General features: G+C 38.9%; 1 long non-coding RNA gene across 11 annotated transcripts; it reads left to right on the top strand.

Annotated features, from left to right (window-relative positions):
• Nucleotides 1-1053: 1053 nt before the first annotated feature.
• LOC102148129 (uncharacterized) lies at nucleotides 1054-23397 on the top strand. Of its 11 annotated transcripts, XR_011430745.1 has the most exons (9): nucleotides 1069-1241; nucleotides 4627-4792; nucleotides 4988-5167; nucleotides 6942-7063; nucleotides 10913-11097; nucleotides 15242-15348; nucleotides 16365-16608; nucleotides 17486-17592; nucleotides 23223-23396. It is a non-coding gene; the product is annotated as an uncharacterized lncRNA (long non-coding RNA). The 11 variants fall into 11 exon arrangements; XR_002803623.2 differs by lacking the exon at nucleotides 15242-15348; XR_002803630.2 differs by lacking the exons at nucleotides 4988-5167; nucleotides 6942-7063.
• The last annotated feature ends 922 nt before the right edge of the window (nucleotides 23398-24319 follow it).

Genomic DNA, 24319 nt, shown 5'->3' with positions numbered 1-24319 from the left:
CCCACATCAGGATGAATTTTATAAAAGCATATGAAAGGCTGCAGGAAAAGTGGATTTAAAGATGGTATACCATAGCCATCAAACGCCTAATGCATTTTTAAGTTCTATCAATTCCTAATAACCATAATTGAGCCTGAAAGCATAAAGTAGAAAAATGAGTGAAAAAAAAGAATAATTTTAAGGTTGAAAGATAGTCCTTTTCTAAATAAATGTAAGGAGGTATGGATGCATATAAAGGCACATATAACGAGTGTGATTATATAAAATAGTAATTCCTCACTTGTATTCCACACCTACTCTGGGCTACTGTCTGTTCCTTGTGCTGCAGATACAGCTCTGAATGAGACAACATTTCTACTCCTAGAGAACTTAGTTTTTCACTGGAGAAAAACAAAAATAAACAAATGTATTTATATAGCTATTTTCAGTGTCTGTAAATGATCAAGATCAACAACTTCAGATGACACTTATACCAGCTGTATTAAGGAAGAAATGTAAAAACCTATTTGGATCATGACACATTTTCATAGACACCAAAAACATAGCTTCTTTAAAAGTAGTATGATTATATTTATGAAATATGTACTATTTATTTTTTTTGACTTTTCTAAGTTGATACTCAGAAGCCATCTTAAGACCAATGAGTGTCTGGACCAAAGATATGCCACTTTCAGCAGATCAAAGAATTTCCATCTCTGGTTCATCATTACGTTTAACATTTTCAGATTTCTATTTTCAAATAATCTTTTTAAGTAAGCAAATAAAATGCAATCTAATATTCAAATAATGGAACAAAAAACCATACAAAAAGACAAAACTGCTGAAAGTGAATTATTGTCTAGCACATGGATTTACTATGCAAGAGCTTGAATTTTTGTCAGCTGATATAGGTAAGCCCAAATTTAATGAATGAAAAATGATTTAGAAGGGTGAAAGTATATTTTAAGAAAAGGGTGGACTGTATGGAAGTTGAATTTAAGGAAGTCTCTATACCAAGTCTGTCACACATGCTGTGATGCTGTAATTAACAATAGAGACTTCCATTGGAAGAATGTCCTGGGACCCAACATTCCAGTCTCGCCCTCTCTGAGGTGGGAAAGACCAGGGTTTGAGACTCTGAATGAGGTCCAAATGAACCATTAACATAACATCTGCCCAAAGAAAGTTCCATTCAAAGGATAAGGAAGACCAGGCGCATTAGTCTTCTACCCAGAATCAAGGGATGAGAGAAGGAGGACCAGGTGATTTGTGCCATTTCTCTTTCCCTTCACATCCACACTTAATCACACAGGTAGGCTAGTGAGAACTGAAATAGGCTATGCATTTTTAACGTAGTCCACAGAAGCCATTCTGCACCAGTGCCCTTCAGTGAGTCCCTTAACCTCTGTGAGGCTCAGTTTCCTCATCTCTAAAATAAAGAAGAATGATTAAATGAAGTAGCTCATAAAAACAACACACTGTTATGCAGGGACATAGAAAACACTCAATGTGGGTTACTGAAAAAATAAGCTAGTATCATCCTTAACAGGTGACCAAAACTGCTGACCTTGGTAAAAGTAAAAGTTCAACTAACCCTTGATACCTCTATTACCAATCACTAAAGCAACAGAATAATCAAGAATCATTTTTAAACTAACATTAGAGTTTAAGAACAAATTCCTATAAAATACATTGAAGTGGATGTAATTAGTGAATATAGGAATTTAAAATGTCCTGTGGAATATAGAATTCAATTTGTGATAAATCAATCAGATTTATATTTTTGGTTTGGTTTTTGAAAACATATTAATTTCTCATATTATTTATGTTTATTTTCTTAATCGAATTTGTTTTAGCAGAGAAATGATTGGTTATGAATCTACGATTTTGTCTCTCTCTCTGTATATATATTTCAATCAGCTATAGAATAATATTTTAAAGTATATAAAATACAAATTTTCTATCCAAGAAATAATTGAACAACATCTCAATTGTTTTCTAAACTCAGTAATATTTTTCTTACCCCATTAGTCTCTTAGTAGTCATGTTTTCTACTTCCTAGTTTTCAAAGGCTCTTTGTGAGAAACTTTCTTGTTTTCTTTAAAGTGGGTTGAATAGAGTTCAAAATACAGAAATCATTGCTGCATTCCACATATGTCACCTTCTCACATACCATAAATATGTAAAAATCAATAATAATTTTATATCTGATTGCTGGTTCAATGCCATTTTTGTAGGAAAGAATCTCTTTTTGTGAATTCTAATATTCTTCTATTTTCTCTTGGGAAAATTAGCCAGTAACTTTGCGGTCATTTGTCCTCAATCAGATAAATATTACTCAGGGTTCTTTAAAAGTAAATGGAATTGAGGATAGGATACAGAAACATATTCTACCTCAGTTCCTCTTCAATAATGTTAGACTTAACAAGGCAAGATTAATTTGCTAAAGTCATATGTTTATTTTTAAGACAATGAATGAATGACATTTTAATAAGTAATATTTATTATTTAGTACTAAATATACAAACTGGTTAATTTATTAATACAATATACAAATGTATAATGTTTTAAAAAATCAGGAAGTTATTATCTATAAGGAACGCCATACACTGACCATCACCAGAACACAGTCTGTGCCTCTCAGAGCATCTCTCAGAGCCAGCCCTGTGTATGCCCGCACAGACTTCTTGAAAAAACCAGCCTTGGCAAGTTATGCTGCAATGACAAGCTGTCTCTGAAATCTCAGTGGCTTGAGACCAAGCCGACAAAGCTTTATACACAGCTCATGCTATGTGTCCATCATAGGCCAGCAGGGCCCTCTGCTCCTCATAGACTCTCAGGGATCCAAGCTGCTGGCTGCTCCATCTGAGCTTGTGCTTAAGCAATCACTGAAGCAGGAGGGAGAAAGAGCCTAGTCCATCATGCATTCAGCAGTGAAGATTCTTCCTAAACGTCACAAACATCACTCCCTCTCACACTTCATTAGCCAAGGCAAGCCCATGGCATCACCCAAGTTCATGTGGGCAGGGGAGTGTGATTCCTCCAAGTGCCAAGGGTAACCAGACATATTTGGTGGGCGGCACTCATGGCTATCACAACCCCCACGCACCTTGTCATCAAGGAAAGACATGAGAAGGCAGGGGTTTTAACAACTGGCCCAACAAATGCCCAAACTCCTTTCAATGACATTCATCCTATTCCTTTCTAACTCAGACCAAGGAGGTAGAGGGGTGAACAGAGTAAGAGTTACTCTTTTCTCTCATAGTATCGTCTACTTGTGAATGCACATATGCAGCTTAAAATGATCTTCTCCTCCTCTTGTGTTTCCACAATATTGCTAAATGTGAACTTGGCTAGCTTCAAAACTTCCCAGAAAAATTAGGAAAGGTTAGCACAGACTTGAGAAAATTAGATGAAAATGTGTGGTCTCTAACATTTATTTAGATTCTATGCCAAATGTTATTCTTCGTGGCTTGTAGGTATCATGTCATCTACTCTTCATAGCAACTGTGTGAAGTATGTAAAATCTATGACCATCCCCATGCTTTGAATGAGGAATGTTAAGAATATTACAGAACTCATCAGTGAAAGAGGATGCAATCTGTCCCAGCTGTGGACTCAGTAGTCCACATTCCCAAGCAATACATGGCAGTGAATAACATTGGTAAAATGTTTTATTATAAATGCCATTTGAACTTGTGTATTTACATCGGTGCCAGGTTACAACAGTAATTCTGAGAAGAGGGTTCCGAAACAGCATTTCAGCACATTCCCCAATTAAAAAAAAATAGACCTGGCTTTTAACTTTGTTGGATTCCTTTTATAAATCAAATGGCGGGATATGTAAAGAGCATTTCTGGAGCTGCTCTATAATTATAGACTTTAAAATATTACCAAAAATGAATAAGACTGGAGTTTATGAGGAGTGTATTGAGAACATGACAATATTCACAGCTGCTGCATTTTATAACTGTGGAATGATGCTCAGGGAGGCCACGTAAATGTCGCCCCCTGGAGTTGTGCAGTGCACAGTGTGTGTGATCATATGCTTTCTATGGGAAATCTGCTGTCACCTGAATTCCTATTCCAAGATGTCATGTCTTGACAGGGAGTCCTATTTGGGTTTTGGTTTTCCAAATACCTGTGAAGAATTTAATACCTTAAATTCTTCTCCAAACTGATAGTAGAGAACATTTTCACAGTGATATGATAAGCATTACAAAACCCAGTCTTAAATAAGCACATCTTATGTTGTCATTCCTTTTGCTAGAATAGTCAGTGTCTGGGTCTGCATGTGTAAATTGTATTAAATGAACTGGGAATCTGCAAAAACAGTTAAATTTAAGGAACAATGCTTACTTGAGTAGAGAACAACAGCTATTCAACTTTACTATTTTAAGACTTTGGAGCAGTCTTATGTTACATTGTAGACTTTGCATGTTTATTGCTATCTATGGGGGAAAATCATAATTATTTTCCTACAAGAAAGAAACACCACTTCAGTCCATCACCTTCAACGGCTTCCTATCCCAATCTCCAGAAAACTGCTGGTTTATACCTCTCCTTGCACAGGACCCCATTACAGGCTCCGCAGGATCTCTCCACGACTGCTATTGCGTCTTAATTTTGTTTAATCATTTTTTTCAGTCCCTCAACCCGCTCTAGTGTCAGCAAGCTGCTGTTGCTCTTGAGAAGTCCTTTGTTACAAAATCCCGTGGCACGGCTTTCTACAGAGAATTGCCCCCTTTGAAGATTTGCCCCAGTGGTCGTCGTGTTAGCTGCTTCGGTGAAGAAATAAAAAGGCATGCCTTAGGTAAGAATTTTTGCAATGCTTTCAAACGGTATTTGTACACTTTAGTAGTCATCACAGACTCTCTGCTGACCTAAGAGATTTGCAGCTTTATAAAGGCCGTGGCAGATGCTAAGAATATTCGTCAATCCTTTTCTTCTTTTGAAATGAGCCCAGAAACGAATGACTTGTGGCAAATATTGATTTCTTTTCCCGAAGATCAACTATTACTTATGAAAGGACACCTAGACATGAATTCGAAAGGTTTACATTGTCAAACCAGGGAAGGAGGCAGAGAAGGAAGATTGTATCCCTACCTCGGAACGCAGGGGCTAAGGAGCAAGCCAGAAACGTAAAGCCCGTGGCATTTCCTATGAGAGTCTTCTCTGGAAGCCAAAGGTAAATAAATGAAGCAATTTAGGGCTGTGCCTCTCAAACTTAAACCTTAGGTGCATATGAATCACCGAGGATCTTGTTAAAATGCAGATTCTGACTCACTGGGTCTGAGTTGGGACCTGGGATTCTGCATTTCTGACCCGCCTTCTGACTGATGCTGATTCTGTTGGTCCAGAGCCCATACTTTGAGTATCAAAGGTTTAGGCCATTTGCTAGGCACAACTGACCATAGTGTCCTAAACAACAAACATCTGAGTTCTTTACAGAAAAAAAGGCAAAAGCAGGCACTGTTGCTGCATCTGCACGGCCTGCCTCAGAGAATAAAGCAGCATGAGGAGCCCCCCAGCGGCACTCTCGGCCCATAAAAAGCATACATCCACATGGAAAAAGGATTGAGGGAGGCAAGGGGTTGGTGCAATGAGCTCAGCAATCCCTCTGCTGAGTGATGGGGCACTGAGTCTGGTTTTCACATTACCAGCCTCAGTGATGTGGAACAGAGGATTACAAAAGGATAAGCTAAATGGCAATTGCAAGTGTATTGTTGTGGTCACCAGCACCTTTTCATCAATATTTTCCATTTCTCCAAAGCCATATGGAACAGTTAATCTATTTAGGTGATTTCTTAAGAGAAAATGAACAATGCACATTCCCAAGCGACAAGTGTAGGGAAAGCTAAAAATGATATTTTCTTTTATCCCAAAGCCTCCAAAATGTTCTCAAATCTTACTATTACCATAAAAATAAATGACAAAAGGGATGTGGTTCAGTTAGAAATCATTCTGCTATTGGCCATGTAGAGACACTTAAAATAAAACACACTGCCTTCTAGGCTTCAGCACCCTCTAGCCTTCAGTGTTAGGATAAAAGTCCAATATGAAAGCTTCTAATGATCTATGATTTGACAAGCTGGCTGTTTTAATAGAGATCGTGGCCAAAGAGTTAGAAAAAGAGGGATTTCAGATCCAAGACTAAAAATAGTAGATTTATGCTTAGATGGGTTTGGTCCTTTAGAGAATGCTCCATTGATCTCACTGAAATTCTTCCAGGTGAGTTACTTGCTCCGTCCAGGAGCAGTTGCCATCTAAAAAATAATAAGGCATTTCTAAGCTAACAGTTCTCTCTAGCTGAGTCAGAGACTGACCAAATTTACAAAGAAATATTTTTCACTGACTTTCCAAAGACATATATCAATATTATAAGTAAAAATGTGAAAGAAATTAAACACAAATGTTTAAGAGCCAAGAATAATTGCACCAAATCTACAATGGTAAGGGTTTGGGTTGGACCCTCATTAGAAAGCAATGACCAATCAAAACCTGGCCTCATGTATAATATGACTCCCCATGCAAGGTCAATCTAAGGGCAACCTTAGGAGGTGGCCACCTATAGGAAATGAAAGGGTTCTGGGGACTCTCCCTCTGTCCCAGTCCCAAAATACCTTTTGCCTAAAATTCCAAATTAGACACCCTATTCCTATTAATCCATCCATGGGAAGTAGCACATTAAATTGTTTTTGGTTCCTTGGTTTATTTGCATTGATTGGATTATTAGAACCTCTTCTCATTATCCAGCCATGAATAGACTTTGTTTTCATAAAGGGAGTAAGAGGAAGAGCACAGGAAAGGATAGGTCCAGAGCCAACTCAAGGCTGATATAGCCAAGTCGTGGAGGAGTGATGATAAGGGTATTTGGATATCTGGTGCCTGAATACTGAGCTGGGCCTTTGCCAAGGGCAAACTTCATGTTCTTTATATTTTTGCCTACCATGGGATGGAAGCAATCACAGAATGACAGGCCAAAGCTGGTGCTGCACACCTCAAGCTCAACGTACATGGAAACCAAAGAGTGGCTCTTTTCAATTAGAAACATAAAATGACTGATGTTAACCGACAAAATTTGGTAAGAGAACCTAACTGAATGTTGCTCACCTTATCTGTAGTCAAGGTATTCATAACAGACAGGAAACAAAGTTCCTAACACCCAGGATCACTTATACACACTTAAGAAACATGTTTTCCCCTCCGGCAGGAGAGCACTTCTGGTATTAAACAGCTGTTTTCACCTCCCCCTTAAAAATGGCTGTGATTCACCCGAGTTCAAGTTATCTTCTCAAAACCTGTCAGGAGTTGCTTGAGGCTGAAAAGCATGCATGTTGCTTTTTATGTAAATAGGAAAGTAGTGGTGTAGCGGAATGGGTGCCGCAGGTAAGGCTGTCACACGAAAATGACTTTAAACGGATGCCGGACACAACTTCTCCTGGTCTTCTGAGACTCTTTTTCTGCTTAACCACCTTGTTCCCCCCTCAGGTGTCCTTGGTGCAACTCTGAACACCCTGAGAATGCTTTTCAAACCAAATATGTTTCCACAAGTGTGGAATGGATGCTCTGTGACATAAAGAGATGAGCTTGAAAGAAAAGATGAAATTTGCACATGTTCCTTTGCAACCAGGACTTTCTAGTGAATTGCTTGATTCAGAAGATAATTCTCCCTGTTTGTCAGTGTTTGAAGCAATGTACTCAAGCAGCGAATGGGTCTGCTTCTGGCCATGATGCCGTCTTTGGGATGCAACCCTTGTCGAGTGGGGGTCAGATTGAACTTTGCTTCTCAACTGCCCTTGATCTTGCTTCATACTGGTTTGTTCTTCCAGAAAGAGAAGAGGCATAAGGCTTAGGCAGCCCAGCACAAATCAAAGGGAAAGAGAAATAGATTTTTATTTTTCTTCAGGTAACTGACTAACTGAAGTGTCTCCAAGGCTTTAGAATCATTTATTCACATATTACATATTCATACACACAAGTGTGCACAATCACATATCACCTTGAGACTTCCTAGGCATAGGAGATAAAAGAGTAAGCAAGACAAAGCCTCTGCCCTTGGGAAACTTACACAATAAAGAAACCAAAAAATCCTGCATACGTGCAACGCAATGTTGTGTAGTAATAAGTACAGTGAGTTAAAATAAACCTGGATAATGGCACTGAGGTGAAGAGGGAGTGTGTACCCACAGGAAACTCATCTGAGAAGGCAATATCAGAACGAAGACTTGTATAACCTGGGGGAGGCGGTCCTTACAGATATCTAGGGGCAGAGCTTTCCAAGAAGAAGGAATAATTTGTTAAAAGGCCCTGAGGTGGGCAGCAAGCTCAGTATTTTTGATGACCATGAAGAGCCAGTGTGATATTACTGAGAGTGGCGGGAGATGAGACTGTGTGTACATGAGAGGGCAGATCAAACGGAACCTTGAAGACCATAGTAAGGAGCTGGGTCTTTATTCTGATTGAATAAATCCACTGGAGGATTCTGAGCAGAAAAGGGACTTACGTGACCTGACTTACATTTTAATCAGATAAGTCTGGAGCTCTTGACTTGGGAGTGGGCAAGATTAGAAGCAGAGAAACCAGTTAGGAGTCTAAATGGGGCTCTTGAACTAGGAAAACAGTGGTGAACATGGTGAAAGTGATTAAATGCTAGACATATTTTGAGGTTGGAGATGACGATTTTCTGATATATTAAATGTGAGGTTTGTGGGCTAGAGAGGCATCAAGGATAACTCCCAGGTTTTGACTTGAACCTCTTAGTGAATGGTGGTGCTGTTTACTAAAATTACAGGAAGAAACAGTTGGGGAAAAGAGAATCAAGAGTTCTATTTTGAAGATGTTAAGTCTGAAAATACTTTTTAGACATCCAAGTGGAGATGTTAAGAAGGGAGGTAGACATATAAGTCTGGAGCCCAGAGAAAAGCAAAAGGCTAAAGATATAAATTCAGAACCATCTAGACACAGATGATATTTAAAGCCATGATAGTGAATGAAATCATCTAGGGAGAGAGCATAGAAAAAGTAGAAAAAACAACAAGGAGATTGAGCCCGGGAGCACCCCCAAAATCTTTAGGCTAGGGAGAGAAGGAGCCAGCAAAGAAGAATGGGAAGTCATAGCCATTACATAGGAAGAAAACAAGGGAAGGATAGAGTTACCCAAGCCAAGTAAAAAAAGTGCTTCCAGAGGGCAGAAGTGAACAACTGGGTCAAGTACTACTGATCAGTCAAGTAAGACCAAGATTGAGAAATGCGCATAGGATCCGGCAAGATAGGAATCATTGGAGGCTCCACAAGAAGAGTTTCAGTAGAGTATTGGGTATGAAAGCCTAAGTGAAATGAACCAAGGAATGAATATAAAACATAAAACCCCTGTTTCAAGAACAGAGAATATCTGAAAGAGGGTATGAAATCTGGGTTAGAGTGGGTGATTTTATCAAGGGAGATTTTGGAATATCTTGGAATGCTGGTAGGAATTATTGTATAGAGAAGGAGAAAATGATGCCGGAGAAAGAACATTGCAAGAGCAAAGTTCTTCAACAGGCATGAAGGGATGGGATCCAGAGCATGAGTGTATAGTTGGGCTTTGAAAGAAACAGGACTGTTCATTTCATTGTAACAAAAGGGAAGGCTGAGTGTATGGACTCAGGGAAAGGTGGATTTGTGATGGTGGGAACTGGCTGTTCTTTTGTATTTGTCTTTATTCTCTCAGTGAAATAACAGACAAGATCATCAGCTGAAAGTAAAGGGAAAGGGCCTCAGATGCTAAGGGAGCGAGAGAAGCTACGAAAGTGTCTCAGAGGTGGAGTGAGTCGACCAGAGGACCTAACAGCTGTCCAGGCAGTGCACGAGCCCACTTGAGATTTGTGGTCACAAGTTCAATGCCTCTCTGCCTCCCATTGCTTCACCAGTGTTGCTGGATGGGAAATTTGAATAGTATTTTTATATTCTAAGTGGGAATTTTTTTCTATTTTAACCTTAAGAGAATAAAACTAAATAAAATAAAAATCATGTTTTAATAGGCCAAAATACAGGAGTGGAAGAATGTTTAAAACCAAACTTTCCAAACTAACTTTAAAATCACCATGATCTTTATTCTCATTTTCCTCTATACATAAATTGTCCCCATTTAAGCCTAGAAGTTCATTTTCTTTGATTCAAAGAGCACTGTACCATCGGGAGACCTACTTTTAATCTCTGCCATTAGAAAATTGTGTGATCCTAAGCCATTATTTAATCTCACTGTAAAAGAGATAGGAGGTTCCCACTCCAATATCCTTTCTTCCCTCTTAGTCAGTAACAGGACTGTTGATTCTTAGTCGAGTAGATGACTCCTAGAATTAAGACTAATTTTCTCAACTTCCTTTGCAGCTATGTGTGGCCATGGAATTAAGTTTGAGCAAAATGTAAAGAAAAGTTTTATGAAGCAGTTTCTACGAAACTTCCTTTAGAAACGTGTCATGTATTCCTTATCTGCTTTTTAATCCCTTCCTCCATGTTAGGTAGAGTTCCAATCATTGTCTCGAACATCCTAAGAAAGGCGAAGCAGTGAGCTAGAGAGAGCCTGAGTCCCTGACAATTTTGTAGAGTGCCCACAGCCCCGGAATACAAAGTTCTAGCACTCAACAATTTAAGAGAGAACTATATCTCTAGTGTGCCAAGTCGACTTGATCATGACTGATAGACTCCTTAAGTCTCAGTTTTCTCTCCTTTAAACTAAAACTATTGTCAAGTTTCCTGTGCAAATGTATAATTCTCAATTGCAATGCCATCTCTCTGTTCTAGAGGTCAAAGTAGTAGAATTTTCAATAGCTAGAATCCAAAACTTCTGGCTCCAACCCCTTAGTTTAATGCCATCCTGAAATCTGATGTATTGCTAAGGGGGTTGTTACCCAAAGTTTTAACACCTCTCTTCACACTTATATTTCCACAGAGGTGGGCATTTATGTTTGGTCTCTCTGGTTCAACAGAGTTCTGACACCAAGCTTAGTGTGGTACGTGGAGCAAAGAAGTTGCTGAATACTTTCTATGAGCCACTGGAACACTCACCCCACCCCACAACGATTCTGCTAGCTCGAGCAATCTATTGTTCTACGCAGAAAACAAGAAGTGAAAATGGTAACTCTTGTGAAAAGTTACTCCTTAAATTATGCTTTTCCTTTTTTTTCTATTCTGAATGAAATGAATGGTGTCTGCCCATAGAATTTATTGATTAACCTGGGGCACCTTTATTTCCATTTCTAAAGTGCTACCACAAAAAAGATGGAAGGAAATATGCCAGACAAAAACAATTGTTTGAAACAAGTTTTGTGGGAACCATGTCTTTAGGAAATGAGATGTTGAACTTATTTTGGCAATTTGTAAGTAACTTTTCAAAATTTTTTTCCACACTCCATTATTATTAAACTGGAGTAGAACTCTTTCCCTTGAGCTATCATTTACTAAAAATCTCCCTGGAATTTCAGGCAATTTAGGGAAATGTAACTTGCAGGAGAAAAAAAAACATAAAATGTAATGTTTTAACAAAATTCGTCTTTTGAAGAAGCAGTTGAGCCTTCCGCTCTCTTCAAATAGCATGGAGGCAACAGGAACTGCTGTAAAAGCCAGCAGTGGAAGTCTGCCTCTGTATTTTCTTTTGATCTCTCTCTGGATTTAATGCCCTCGTGAAGCTCGAATGGAATATATGCATGTCACAGCATGGCAGAGGGATAATATATTTCCCGCTGCTTCGCTGAGCATGAGTTGTGTATCTTGCCATCTTGAGAGACCACAGTGCGGTACATTTATCCCCATTAGAAAAGCTCACTCCAATAATATATGGATGCTGCAGCCATTTATGACAAATATGTGAAATCATAACCTTATACATTCTGGAGATGAAGTGCATATACATGGAATCTATTAACCATGCATTGACAGATCTTTGTTAAAACTTGATTTTCAAGTCCAAAGAATAAGAGGGCAAATGTATTGATTATATTTGTATATATATGTAGCCTCAAAAGGCTATAACTTTAATTTGAAGACAGAAAAAAAGAACAATGCTTCCCACTTGGGCCATATATGAATTCACTTTGCCCATCCTGAGCAAAAAGCTATTCGGAGCAGAGTGTATACTTGTACGTACTGTTTGATTAACTTGTGATAATATATTCAGCTCTTTCTAATCTCAATTTAGGGCCAAAGATCACAGCCATGAAAGAGTACATTTTTAAAACTGACCTCAAAATGAGAAAATATTTATGGTTCAAAACCCAACATTTAGGGGCTGGCCCCGTGGCCGAGTGGTTAAGTTCGTGCAGTCTGCTTCGGTGGCCCAGGGTTTTGCAGGTTCGGATCCTGGGCACCGACATGGCACCACTCATCAGGCCACATTGAGGCAGCGTCCCACATGCCACAACTAGAAGGACTCACAACTAGAATATGCAACTATGTACGGGGGGATTTGGGGAGAAAAAGAAAAAAAACAAAAAGAAGAAGAAGAAGAAGATTGGCAACAGTTGTTAGCTCAGGTGCCAATCTTTAAAAAAAAAAAAACCACCATCATTTGTTAGCATATAACCTTGGGCAAGTTAACTAAACCCGTCTCAGTTTACTCACCTATAAAATAGGAATAATATTAATACCTTTCAGAATTGTATGTAAAGTGCTTAGCACACCATCAGCACTCAGTAAATGTTGGCTGTCTTTACCGTACTGATTGTCTTCACCAGTAGGTCAGTAGGAAGGACTGAGCATAATATGTGAAATGCTGAGAACCACACAAAGGCCTGACAAACCCAAAAAAGTCTGGGTTCTGGAATCACAAGCTCTAAAATTTAAATCTGTGTCTACACCTAATTAGTACACAGAAAAACACCTTTCAGCAATAGCCAAGAGAATACTGGCCAGGGGGCACTTGAAGAGAGCAATAGGGTTAGTTTTCTCTCCTCTGTAACCCAAGGTTACAGCATTTGCATCTTTCTAATCTCAGGTTTAGCATTTCTTGGAACAAACTGTGTGAAGATCTGTCAATTATTTGATTTTCCACATTGATAAGGCTATAAATTCACTACTCAGATTCTTTGGTTTTGAGGACGAAATCCATGGCATTGAAAAATAATGTTTTACACCATTTTCCATAAAGTTAAGGATTCAGATACATTACCAGTGTTAAAATCTCATAGATATTCTTAATATACCTGTGTCTCCAATTAATGCAGCACAGTCATTAATATACTATATTATGTTATGAAGTCATAATAGCAGCCAAGCAGAATATAATTATCGTCTATCAGCTTTCATGTTTTACAAAAGCAAAATTATTTTTCTTTTGTTTTAGAAGTTCCCCAGAACAAATAATAGTTTTACATTGGCAACCCTTTCATTTCCTGACCCAACTGCCACATGTCTCTATAAAGCTGTCATACATTCTTCTGGCTCAACTCACATGTAGCTGTTTCAATTTTAAAATCTAATCCAAGGGCAAATCCTCCTGATTCTATTGTGAACACCTGGTCCGAACAACAGAGAAAAATATTGAGTCTCTTTCAAATCTATCTCCGCGTGAAAACAAGTGATTTTACACACGGCTCAGATCAGACCTATAAAAAATTTATTGCAATTAATTTATGTCAGCAAACCTATAACAAACATCCACTCACACGTGCATTGTTGGGCACTACGCTCTTGGAGGTCCAGAGCCCTTGCCTTCAGGCAGCTCAGACATTATTGGAGAACAAAACAAGTAGGGGTACAAATATCTATAATGCAAGGTAGAATAAGGCTTGAAAGAAAGATAAAAATAATTATAAGACTCAGAGAAGGATAGCCCAAAGTCATCTAATTAGATAGATGGAGATCATTGAAAGGATGCAAAGTGAGGTTGGGAGAACTTCATCTAACAGAGATGGGGCTGGAGATTCCTGGCAGAGGGAACAGCATTATCAAAGACCCTAATGCAGGAAAGCACATGGTGTTGGAATCCACAAGTCGTCCTACTTGCTTGAGTCAAGAATAATCTCTGTAATGGACTTCTGTTGTTTCTGCTACCCAAGATACAGTTTAATATTTTAACAAATACATGAAGCCGTGTGATCACCACAATCAAAATATAGAATATTTCCATCACCCCAAAATTCTAGCTCATGCCCATTTACAGTCACTCACTCCCAGCCTCTGGCCCCAGGCAACCATGGAACTGCTTTCTGTCACTATCGATTGGTTTTGCCCATTCTAAAATGTTATATAAATGTGATCATACAGGATGTATGCTCCGTGTCTGGCTTCTTTCTCTCAGAATAATGTTTCTGAGATTCATCCATTCTGTCAGGTATGTAAGTAGCTTGTGTCTTTTTATTCCTGAGGAATATTTCATTATAAGGATGTGCTACAATTTGTTTATTCATTTTCCTACTGAGGGACATTTGGGTTATTTGAGGATTTTTTTTTTTAAAGATTTTATTTTATTTTTTCTCCTTTTTCTCCCCAAAGCCCCCCAGTACACAGTTGTATATTCTTCGTTGTGGGTCCTTGTAGTTGTGGCATGTGGGACGCTGCCTCAGCGTGGTCTGATGAGCAGTGCCATGTCCGCGCCCAGGATTTGAACTGACGAAACACTGGGCCACCTGCTGCGGAGCGCGCGAACTTAACCACTCGGCCACGGGGCCAGCCCCTGAGGATTTTTGCTATTATGAATAAATCTGCTAGGAAAATGTACATACAAATCTTTGTGGGGACATATACTTTCATTTCTCTTTGGTGACTATCTAGGAGTGGAATGGCTGGTTCTTAGGGAAAGGATATGTTTAATCCTATAAAGAACTGCCAAGCTGTTTTCCAAAATGGCTGTACCATTTTGTATTCCCACCAGCAGTGTATGAGGGTTCCAGTTGCTCCACTTCCTTGCCAGCCAGCAGTTAGTATTTGAGTCTTTTTGGACTTAGCCATTCAAGTGGGTACAGAGAGGTATCCCACTGTGATTTCGATTTGCATTTTCCTCATGTCTAATAATGTTGAGCATCTTTTCATGTATTATTGGCCGTTCTTATATCTTCTTTCATGAAATATCTGTAAGCTATTTGTCTATTGGGTTGGCTTCTTATACTCTTCAAAAAGGAAATCTTTTGACCTTTCTGGTTTGTCCCATGTGATCCACTCTGCATTGGATGACCTTCTTCTCTGTCTCTATCTGAGAGACTTTTTTAAAGTCTGGCTCATAGGTCCCCTTCTCCATGCAGGTTTTCCCCCTTCTCCAATCACTCCTTTCTCTGTGTTTTCACAGGACCTTGTTCCCACATTCCTCTACAGTGGCACTTACCATATCACGTCCTAATTCAGAGTTACATATCTCTATCCGCCCCTAAACTTAGAGCTCCTTAAGAGTACAGGGTGAGTATTTTTCTTCTTTGAATCTGCCTGTGGCTAAATATGGTACCTACCATATTTAAGTACTCAGGCTCACTTAAATGTGATTTTAGATATATTACAGAAGGAATAGTAACCTATTGAGACTAAATCCATGGAGGGGTAAGGGTAGGTTCAGGATACTGGGAGAGTTACTTATTCATTCATTCACTTAACAAATATTTCTTGAGCTCCTACTATGTACCAGGCACCTTAGATGCTAGGATGCAGAGATAAACTATCTAAACAGAATCTCTGTCCTTGTGGAACTTAGCCTACAGCAAAGGAGACAGATCCATTAACTGAAAGTTAAAATACAATGTGACAAGTCCATGATGAGGGAAACCTAGGATGCTAAGGGAGCTCAGACCAGAATCCCTAACTCAGGCTTTGAAATCAGAGGAGAGTTTCTGAAGAAGTGAGATCTAAACTGAAACACAAAGGATGTGTCAAAGTGGCCCAAGTCAAGAGATAGAGGAACAGTAGTTCATGCAAAGTCCCAGAGATAAGAAAGAATGAAGCTCTTTCAGGGTACTACAATAAGTGGGCAGAGCTGAAGAACTAGTTATTGACTATAGGAAATGACTGCAGAGGAATGACAAATCTAAGAAAAAGTTTTTTACAAATTTTACTTTTGTTGTGTAAGAGGATCAATCATTTTTCCCCCAAAATCCCGCCTCTAACATTTACTTTTTGTGTGATCTTGAGAAAGTGGAACTTTCCTGTATCAGTTTCCTCATCTGTATCACGGAAATAATAACTTCATAAAGTTAATGTGAAATATGAGCTAAGGCAGGTGAAATGCCACGTCAGAGATGAAATAGATGTTCACCAAATGTTTTACTCCTCCTGGGCACAATTACAGCACATTTTGCAACAACGCTAGACGGGCCATGTAACTAGTTACCAACAATAAAATGTGAGCCCAAGGGTTGTGTGAGTTCTGGACTAAGGCAGTTAAGAGCATGTGTGTCTTTCTCATGATCTCTGCTTTCTTTTAGGGTAACTTTGGAGTCCACGTGTTGAACATTCCCTGGGAAGAAACCTGAGTCTCTGAATGACTCCATGGAGCAGAGCCCTTTCACACCACCACACACCTACTCTCTGCTCACCTGTTGGTCTGTGAAATGCAGCAGCAAAAGACCATAATGTGTTAAGACACCAAGGATTTGGGGTTGTTTGTTACAGAAGATATCCTATCCTGATTTATTCAAACATTTAGCCCACAGTAATGTTTATTAAATAGTAAGTACTCGATAAATGTTAGCTGAGGATGCTGTTAACTTATTAATTAACAATATTAACAATATTAGTAGTTAATAATATTAACATTAATTATTATTTGTTGTTTTGTTATTATTATTACATGAGACAATATGGCTCAGTAGTTCTAGCTCAAGCTCTAGAATCAGGCAAAATTGGATCTGACTCTTGACTCCACATTGACCAACTTTGTTTGCCAGTTCCTTAGTGTCCTGTGCCTTACTTCACTCATCTATAAAATACACATAATAACAGTGCCTTCCTCAGAAGCTCACTGTGAGCATTGAATGAGATAAGGCACGTGAACCTTTTGGCACACTCGTACACAGTAAGTGCTCAGTAAGTGGAGGCTGCCGTTACTGCACGAAGGGCATGATCTGCTCACCACAAGACAACAGTCAATCCATCAAGAGGCAAGATGGTGGCAGAGAAAGGGCATTTTATTAAGTGATGAGCTAGCTGATTGGAAGATGATGGACTAGCATCTTAAAGAACCATCTTAAAGGGGCACAGTATCTTGAAGCCATTATATAGGGCTAGTGGGCTCTAGAGGAGGGGATCAGGAACATTGACACTCTGTTGTTGCAGACCGGGTTTCTCCCGGAGGGTACATATCCAACTGGGTTAGTTAATCAGACGTCATTCAAAGTTACAATATGGCTTCTTTTCTATAATAGGACTTCCCTGATGCCAGCTTTGTATCACTATTAATAATATCATCTTAGAGTAGAATCTGATATTGGGGAAGTTTGAAGATTTGCCGCTGTATAATTTTTGGAGAAACCTCCAGGGAAGTATATCTCCCTTGTGTTTTAACATCTCATCCAGAAAGTTCAGCATTTCTTCCTTGCTGCTCCAGGACCTGTGCAAGAATGGACTGGTCACTTTGGCAACCTGGAAACTGTACTTCATGCAAGCACCCCAGGAATGTTTGTTACTCCGAATGTGTATCCATAATATTGTCAGGTCAGTAATTACTCCAACTGACAAAGATAATAATGTGTTAACAGATCAGGCCTCTAGCGCTCATAAATTATTCTTTCTCTCCTTTCTCAGGGAGTATCTTAGGGATCCAGGGGATTTGAGTTGTTATTGGCCTCAGAGGTTTTCTGATGGCTGGTTCTCTCACTGCTAATGCTCCTGGCATGCTCCATTTTCCCAGCACCACAAGTTGCAATCAATTTGTGCTGCCAGTTGACATCTTTTAATATTTGTTGCTCTCTTTCTGCCTAGCACTTGTGGCTCCATCTTGACATGAAGCTGTTTCTGTTATTGCCATTACTAACTAAATAGCCCTTGGACTCTAGCTGGGAAACAGTGCCATAAATTGCTTAGAGTTATCCTATTTCCTGCAAACAAAAATCCCAGCAGCTTCAGGCCCATTTTTACTTTATTATTTATATGGCCAGGCCATTTGTTGCAAGATACTGCCTCTCTCTGGGTTGCAGTAGGCAAATTATTCCATTTTCTATTGTAAGTGGTGCAACTCCTGATTCAGCAGCCTCGACAGGAGGCGTACTTGGGATGGAAGTATTTGCACATTTGTTTCTGAGAGCAGGAAATCATTATCTGTACCCTGTTCTTCTTTGGCACTTAAAACAGAGTGGGATTGAAGAGATGGATTTTCATATCTCTTCAGCCATTGGGTCAAGTTATTGCTGGAGAGAGAAAGATGGAGAGAGAGAGAGCTTGGACAGCACAAATTCATTTTAATGGTCTATTGGTTCCACTTAGCGAAGGCCTATTAATTGCATAACATGCATCTGTATCTGTGTCTTTCAAATAACATTTCTAACCACCTGGGGAATTGCTAAGAAGGCACAGAGGGATATATAAAGAATGGGTGAAATCAGGCAATTACGATCAAGGATGGAGAAAGGTTTGAAGGGAGAAAAGGGAAAGATGCTCCTGCTTCAAAGATGTAGGATTTTTCTATAGAAAAAAATCTGTTTAATTATGAGGTCTTTCTTTTGTAAATTGCTACAAAGGTAACACAGGCTGAGGGAGGTAAATTGATCAGTGAAGGGATCAGGCGTATCGTGAAAAGTAGGAGAGCTAAGAGATTTCTGATTGACTGAAAAAAACCTTTTTTTTATTTTGATAAACACTGTAAAATTATATTTTTAATTCCCCTTTATTATTTCCCCATGAAATTCCATTTTCATGAAATCTGTGAGTTAATAACTACTTGGTATGTTTTTGACCCTACCTAGTATCTTGTGCCCACTGAGGGACCCCAAAGTGCGTCACCGAGGAAGAGGAAGCATCTTGATCCCCCTATGGGAAGAACCGTCAACTAGTGGGATACTTGTCATTTCCTGACAGTACCTTTCATCTAGCATTTATCACAGAGTGCTGTCTCACTTAAGAGACCATAAACTATTAGGGGACAAGGGAATTTCTTTAAGTATACTGTTGTGACTATCTCACCTTAGGAAAAAGAAAAAATTAGTACCTTAAAAAATGTGAAAATATTTAGATTTGTTATCTATTTATTTGAAAGAAGGAAATGAGTAACAACAGATCCTTTCTCTTTTTACTTGAGAGTTAACAAACACAAAGCATCCAACAAGAGGTGCCCCTGCTTCTAGAACATTCTCTGATGGAAGGAATAAGCCAGTTAGGAGTGAGCCCCCTTCCGATGTGGCCTCCTTAGGAGAGGTGGATTAGCAAGGATCAGGTTCTCACCTCTGATGCCAGGGGAACCTGGAAATCATTGTAAGAGGCCTGGAAACTGGTCTCTGGCTGTAGCACACACTTTGCTTCTCTGAAAATCAATTCAACTCCTTGGCTTTTGAATAGGAGCCCAGCAATAGACAAGACGCAGTCCAGGAGGCATGACTGATATGGTGCCCAGTGCTAGGCTGTCTCAGCCCAGAGAAGGGCACCTGGACAGTGAACTTATCTTGGGCCTCCAGGTGGCTGTTAAAGGGATAATTGATTGGTACCTCTACTTTAATCTTGGTCCACTACATGCCCCAAAAATGAGCCTCTACTGTAAAAGTCAAAGTACTAAAAGAAGTAACTAATTTTATTTTCTCTCCTAACAGGTAGGGCATTACAATGAGCTATTTCTCTGCTCAGATTGGCCTTCTAATGAGTCTAGAACTAGACCTAGGAGTTAAACTGTGAGAATCCCAGGGAGGAAAAATGGTACTGTCTTGAGCTCCATCAAAAGCAATTAGGAACAGCAAAAATCTGTGACGTTCAGGGTACCAGCAGTAGTGCACAAGACTTAAAATTTAGACTAGGTTTTGTTAAAGGTATCATATAGAGACTTCCAAGTGTCTCCTTTAGCCTACACTACAAAGATTTTGATTAAGCCTAAATGCACTATCAGCCACATAGCACCTCTCTTAGACTACAATGTAATTTTAGACCACTGATAAAATAGTCATATATGACTTTATCATCCCTACACTACCAAGCTGAGTATCTTCTGGTTGGCAATTCAGAAGCACCTGTTAAATAAAATAAAATGGAATGGAATAGACTTCTTAAAGAGACTAGAAATTCAACAGTTTAGTGTATTTCCCCCCATATAACCCTGCTTTGTGTGACCTTGTTACAAAGGAACGGTGTACTTAATCAGAAAAGAAATATGCTTTGTACTCCATCTACTGCAGGGGCGATAAAAATTGTCACGTTTAAGAAACAACTTTTCAAAGGCGGGTTGGCTCTGCTTATACGCAAGACTAAATGGGGAATCACAGCCAAGTCATATAGCACCATTGATTGAACAAATATTTTTCATGGGTACTAAAGAAGCATGCTGGATGGTAGGCCAGCTTAAACAAATCTTATAAGATATAAATGACTAGGTTTTAACTTCTTCTCACTTGGACCCATTACTGATGAGATAGTTTACGTATGTTGTCTGCTTGTTCTTAACATACGAAAATGGACATGAAAGAAAGAATAGTCTTCTACAACCCTGCTCTCAAAATCTCAGATTGCTTTGGTCACTGACTAGAGGGATCCACCCCCAATTGGCTAAAGGGCACGGAAAAAGAAAAGAACGAATGCTGTTTAAATATAAAGTAGTGTCCAAAAAAATCTTTACCAGGGAAAAGATAAACCCAAACAACGTGGGATGAAAAATATTGTGAAGGAATATTCCCAAATATTCCATAAGGAATTGCATCATTCACTATCACTTAACATATTAGGAAATGCAAGGTCAGCTCTACAACAGCTGAATCACGCTCCTAAGGGAGGGCTTTTCCACTTTTTCATGGTATGGAACACATAGTAAATAATAATAACAACTACAACAGCAAAGCTGCAAAGTACACTGTAGTAAATACTTCTTGTGGACGGGGATGACCTGCAGGGTTGAGATGCAAGGCCAAGAAGATGTGCCTCTCAAACACTGTCTCTTCTAGAAGAGTGATTGGCAAACTTTTTCTGTAAAGGGTCAGATAGTAAATATTTTATTTAGATTTCTGCTTAAATAGGTCTCTGTCTCAATTACTCAACTCTGATGGTGTAGCGCCAAAGCAGCCATAGATAATGCACAAATAAATGGGCATGGATGTCTTCAATAAAACTTGATTTGCAAAAATGGGAAGTGGTAAGATTTGGCCTATGGGCCATAGTTTACTGCCCTTTACTCTAGGAGGATGAGATAGGAACTGAATGAGTAGGCCCTGGGCCTCACTGCCCCCAACACACACACACACACACACACACACGCACACACTCTTCAACCAAGGAAGTTTTATTTTTATCTATTGTACATATTGAATTTCCATATGAGGTATTGTTTTAAAATAGTTTTACCATTGAAAAACAGATAAATAAAACTTTGAAAACTAGTTCAATAAATACTTATTATAAAAATATATATCTTTATTAAAATTATAGTATTATTTAACTAAATTTTACTACTTTTTTAAGAATGTAAGTCAAGATTTAAGAGAGAGTAAAACTTGAAGAAATACTAACACCTAGGCACAGGAAAGTATTTTACTCATTAAATTTAAAATGGCGTCTATTCTTCTTTTGCTAAGTCTAGATCCTTTTTAGTTTCAAAGGAAAATAAAGTTTGTTTCCTTGTTTTTGTACTATTTATGTACTTATGGAAAAATTCTAAGACCTTTGAGATGTTTATGAGCTCTGAATGAGTTGCTCATAACTTAAGCATGAAAAGAAGTTTCAAGGCATTTTATTTACTGTCCTAACTAATTGATAAATTTGGAAGCAAACCTTCCTGGGACACCTGAGTACAGGAAAAGTTTTTGGAAATTTAGGGTGTGAAGAATAGATAGATGACACTTTCAACTCATTTTTACCTACCATGCTTGAAAGAGCTTCTTTGCTAACCCCAGAGAAAGCTTCGTGCAGACTTTTTTCTCTGCCGTAGCTTGCTAGTAGCTTTCAAACTTAAGTTGTATAATATTTTATTAGGCATGCTTATTGAAAATGCAGAATCCAGAGCTTCTCATTAAGAAGATCTGAGGTTAGGCCCAGGGATCTGCATTTGTGACAAATATCCCAAGTTAGCGCACCACAATTTGAGAAACACCACTGTAGAGTGAAGTAATGGCATAAACTTAACTGATTGACAGCAGTAGGCTCTTACCATCCCGAAAGGTGGAGGAAAAGGGTAACAGTATATTTTTTAGACAAGTGTTCTCTTTATTGTGGTTTTTTTCAATGACATGTGTTTGCCCTAGGTGTCTGAAGAATATTTTAGTTTTTTTGTTGTTCCATTCACTGACGTTCACTCATGTCTACTCCTAAAGGAAATGTTTTTAAAGGGTACAGGAACACAACTACACACAGATATGATCTATATTTTAAAACAGCACTTGGTTTGAGACCTTCCTCAGATGTCTTTGGGGAGTTGAGTTCATATTCAGTTCTAAAAGTACCATCCCTCAGTAGACACCAGTGTTGCAGTCAGTCAAGTTGAAATCATTGCACAAGGATGTATTTTTAGCCAGTTCCACATTTCATTTAAATGGTTTAAAAGTTTCCTGTCTTTCTTTTCCATGAGAAGCAGCTGCTATAACTTATAAGAAAAAAAAAATGATCAGAGGAACTAGAAGTATTGATCTCTGATTAAAAATGTAAAAAAAAGGAAAACAAGAGAAAAAGAGCAAAGTATGTTTAGTATGCCAAGTGCAAGCACAGTAACAATCTGTAAACATTTAGAAAATGTAATAAACACTTCCTTAAGAAGGAGAGTCATCACTTGGTTGGGTCGAGTGTGCGAGGACAAAGAGAAATGGATCTTGATTTCCACTGTCAAATGCAAAGTTGCTGATTACATAGTTTCAGCCATTTTTGAAAAATTATTTTTGGCATATACAAGTAGAGCTCTTAACTAGTCCAGGACTGCTGATGCGAATACAGTAAGAGTTTATTTACAATTAGGCCTCACATTCCCAAAGGTAAATACATTTTTAAAAATCTTTAGGAAACTTACTTCTGCAAAAAACTCTACTGTCCCTGCCACCAAGGATATCAACTTGGGATGGGTGAATCAAATAATAAACTTGCTGAGGAGCACAAATATTAGTAAAAAGTTTGCAACTCTCACAATTTCTGCTACCTTTTAAAAGCTTACAAGTTGTATGCTTTCCTTTCAGTAAGCCACATTTGCCAAGAAACCCAGGAAAACACTGAAGTTTGCCAGCCTGGAAGATAATTCACATCCCCAGAGTAAAAAATGCTACTTATCCGTTCTCATCTCCAGGCCGCATGCTATATCTGTATTCACGTTTCAATATTGATTCAAAATATCACTTACCTCTTTCATTGTGGTTTCCTCTCCAAGATTTATTTCCTCAGAAAGGTTGGTTCCTCACCATAGTTACATATTTCTGAGATTAAGTCTTTCTACCTTGCCCTGCTATTTTTTTCCTTGTTATTTTACCACATTATGTCTTATCAGTAAGAATTGACAGCCCCCTGGGAAAGAACTGGTTTGAAATGATGTGCACAGTAATCAGGTGCTTGTCTAAGGATATTTCCGTGCAATGGGAGTTCCTTCAGTGTGGTCTGCAGCCCAGGATCATCAGCATTACCCAGAGAAATAAAGCAATGCAGACTCTCAGGACCTATCCCAGACCTACAGAATCTAAATCTTCATCTTAACTAGATCTCAATGTGGTTCCTATTGTTGAAAGAACTTTCTAGGCCCAAGATGGAGCCACTCCTGCCCAGGGTGCCACGTCAGCAAACTGAAACTTAGATAACTTTAGTAACCCCCTCAATGTCAACTTAACTACAAACGCAGTACATTCCAGTCAGCCAATCCCCAAAAGCCAGGCCACCTCTGGGCTCTGTACTCACTTCCTCACTCCTTCTCACCCCAAGGCTGACTATGTGTCCTAGCCAATCAGATATTTTCTATTTTCCTCTTCCTTGTTGGTTATTCTTTATCCTTTAAAAGCTTCCTGCCTCCAACCCATCTTTCAGTTCTCCAAATGGAGACTATCTGCCTCACAAAATGTTAAATCAAGTTTGTTTGTGTCATCTAAATTGGCTTCTTTAGTCACTTTTTAACAGTACATACTTTAAAGCTTGAGAAGCAGAAGTTCTTTCATGGGCAAGGAGCATGGGGAGGAGGAGGAGGAGGGAATCGGAATCACCAAAGAGGACGTTTTATGCACGCGTCAGGCTCACCCTGCTCCCCGGATTCTGATTCTGCTGTGCCTGAAGAGGCTGCCCAGCATGGATTGGG

The sequence above is a fragment of the Equus caballus genome, chromosome 2, assembly GCF_041296265.1.
Source record: "Equus caballus isolate H_3958 breed thoroughbred chromosome 2, TB-T2T, whole genome shotgun sequence".
Taxonomy (NCBI): Eukaryota; Metazoa; Chordata; class Mammalia; order Perissodactyla; family Equidae; genus Equus; species Equus caballus.
Note: the sequence above shows the minus strand (reverse complement) of the source record. Positions and strands in the feature narration are given on the sequence as shown.